The sequence below is a fragment of the Arachis duranensis genome, chromosome 4 (assembly GCF_000817695.3).
Source record: "Arachis duranensis cultivar V14167 chromosome 4, aradu.V14167.gnm2.J7QH, whole genome shotgun sequence".
NCBI lineage: Eukaryota > Viridiplantae > Streptophyta > Magnoliopsida > Fabales > Fabaceae > Arachis > Arachis duranensis.
This window is the reverse complement of record NC_029775.3, coordinates 9,957,139-9,960,625: the sequence shown is the minus strand read 5'-3', so window position 1 is coordinate 9,960,625 and position 3,487 is coordinate 9,957,139.

Genomic DNA, 3,487 nt, shown 5'->3' with positions numbered 1-3,487 from the left:
TTTTTCAATAGTTCCATATATCAAAGCCGCTAACTATATTCATCAAAACTGAAAATCACCAAAAATTGAAATAACTTGAAAGAGGTTATTGGATCTCATTTCTAAACCTATCCAATTCAATCGTCAAAACCTTATATGCGTAATAATATATAACATGTTTAATTTCATTACATATATAACGTGTTTTATCAATATAAGTTACTCTTTTTATTAAAAAAAATTAAAATCTATTTGAATACTCAAATTGATCAAATCCCAAACCACATCAGCAACAAATTATATATATGTTTTAATTCTGCGGTTTTCATTGGAATGATTGACATCAACAATTATTACAAGAGTGATCAAGTGATGCCGAGACACATATTAAAATCAGTCATTAAAATTAGACATTAGTATAAAATACATATTAAAAATAAGTTAAATTATATATATATAATTTGTGTATAAATATATTTAATTTAACTTTTTTTTAATATTTATTTTATACTAATATCTGATTTTAATATATACCTAGTTATTTAGATTATATATATATAGTAATAGTAAGTTTAAATTTAGCTCGTTGATGCAAACTTAAAGGTGTAACCTAGTTATTATTAACTACTATATTATATCTCTTAATTAAGTGGCGAGGTTTTTATGTCTTTACTCTTGGGAATAAAGAATATTTCGTGATATCATGCATGTATTTCCTTGAAAAAAAAAAATCTTTGATGCAATTTGTAAACAAAATGAACGGGTCAATTCCACGGACACCTGCTAATGGCGGCTGATTCCCACTTTAAATGATACTGTATATTTAGTACTGTTGGCCATTACCGTGGCAGTAAACTTTGCTATTTGCAACACATTAGATTTAATAATAATTAAAATTAAAATATAATGTCAATTTTAATTTTTAAGAGATTAATTATTATCAATTGTCAAATAATTATCCTACCTTTCTCTAATTATATATTTTTTGTAATAATTAAAAAATTATCGATAATTATATAATTATTGCTAAACTTTTTTAGTAATAAAATAGGGACTACTTTAATAAAGATACTAAAAATGTCTTTTTTTTAAAGACGTTTACATGTGTTATATTATTATTGGACATTTTTATTAAACTGATTAATAATTTATTTTTTAATAAACCAGAACAAAATTAGTTTATTATAGCAATAATAATAAACCTAATTGTTTGCATTATAATTATTAGACTCGATTTGATCCGATCAAATTACACAATCTAAACCGAATATCTTTCAATTTTTTGATAAAAAGACAAATATATTCCTGATTTGTTGTTTTGTGGATATTTAAATTCCTAAAAATTTAAAAATACAATTAAATCTCTAAAAAATGGATTTATTGTTATTATTATAAAAAAATCGATTTTATTCTAATTTGTTAAGAAATTTAAAATAAATGATTCATTAATACGTCCAATAATAATGCGAAATGTAAGCGTGTTTACAAAAAGACGTTTTAAGCGTCTTTATGAGAGCTTCCCTCTAATATAAGATGACTAATATCTAATTCCTAATAAATATATTAGCAATTATTTTTATTGTTGTTAAAAATAAAATAAATAAATGCTAAAATAATTTTTTTTAGTAGTGAATAATTAAATAGCTATTCCAATATTCAACCTACCACAAATTAAATGTTTTTTTCTAGGGGTGTTCATGGATCGGATCCGATCCGCATATCTGCGGTATTTATCCGAATCTGATCCGAAAATTGCGGATATGGATCCGGATCGGATCGGATTGCGGATTTTGTGTTGGTATCCGCATATCTGCGCAAAAATAAAAAAATAAATAAGTAAATATTCTTTTTATGTTTTATTTCAACTAATAAATAATAATTATCGTATATGCTATATTATTTTAATTTATTATTTAAGAAAAGTATGTTTAATATTATTTTAAGAGTAAACATATTTAAAAGAATAGAAAAAATGAATTTTATTGATATTTTTTTAATAAAAATAAACTTTTAAAAATATTTTTGTGTTTTGCGGATATATCCGATACCCGATCCGCAAATGTGCGGATCAGATCTATGATATTAGATCCGATCCGACCCACCTTAAATACTGCTATTTTTTTTTTTCAGATAAAATATTGTTGGCCCAAAATTTCAGAAAGAAATTATCCCACGAATCTCACGTTATCTACCATTCTTATTAAAATTGATAGGGTCATCCGAATCACCCCTCCAATTATACACCAAACCTTTAGGCTGAATTATATTCGCGCGAGTATCAAATAAATGGGCAATATCCATAAAACTATACATGTCGATGATCAGAAGAAACATCTAACAAAAGAAGCTACTTATACGTAGCCTTAAAGTATAAATACCTAAATTTTAAATAAAAAATTAAATTTTTATGTTTTAATATTTTCAAAAATAATGTATATTTTAAAATTTTACTCATTTAAATATTAAAATAATTTAAAATAAATTAAAATTTTTAATTATTTTTCTTTTACCAAAAATAGGAAACTCGAATCCGCAACCTCTTAATTGAGTATGAGAGGATTATGCCATTTGAATTATAGTTTATTAGCAAAATTTTTAATCATTATTTATTTATATTTTTTTATAAAGTCGCAAAAGATGTCAGAAGTAGGATTTTTCTTTTACTGTATGTTTGTTTTCTTATCAGCAACTTTTTTCAAAGGATCATCATGCATGACAACACATACATTTCTAGTAAATGCTCTCCATTGATAATAACTAATCTCTTATTTTCTACTTGTATACTGTTTATAAAAATTAGCAGATATATTGAAAGCCAAAGATATAAAGTTGTAGATATTTGTAAAACATATACCAATTATACAAAAAAAAATGAATAATTAAAGAATATATTACACATATTTATTAAAGAAAAGTAATAAAATTTGATTCTTTTAACATAATTAATACATAAAAAAATATAAAAGATGTATAATAGTTAATTTAAATTTCTATGTTATACTTTTCGTTTGTCAAATATCCTTAAAGTGTGTTAACAAGACTAAGTATATTAAATTAAGTAAAATTTATAATGGTACGAGTATTTTTCATATTATGGAAAAGAAGAACACGAAGTCGTGACTCAAGCAGTGGACTATGTGGGTTCAAATCATCAGTAAAAGTAAGCCATGGGTACTAGCAAAGACATGTTAACTTCGTATACATGTTTCTATAATTTTATATGTAATTATGCACATGTTCAAATTAAGACGCATTTTCCAAAAGCAGAGTTTTCAACAGCTAGCTTTGACTAATGTTTTCTGATATGTGTGTGAAGACATGTATGTAAAGTTTTTTGTTTTGAGACATTGATGTAAAATTATTATTGTCCTGATATGATGACATGTTTATGATCAATAAGCTCACTTATCTTTGGTTAGAAACACACAGCAAGAAATACACTAAGATATGCCAAAAATGAGAATAATTTACACTCATAACATAATTCATTATTACCTATCACTCTTAA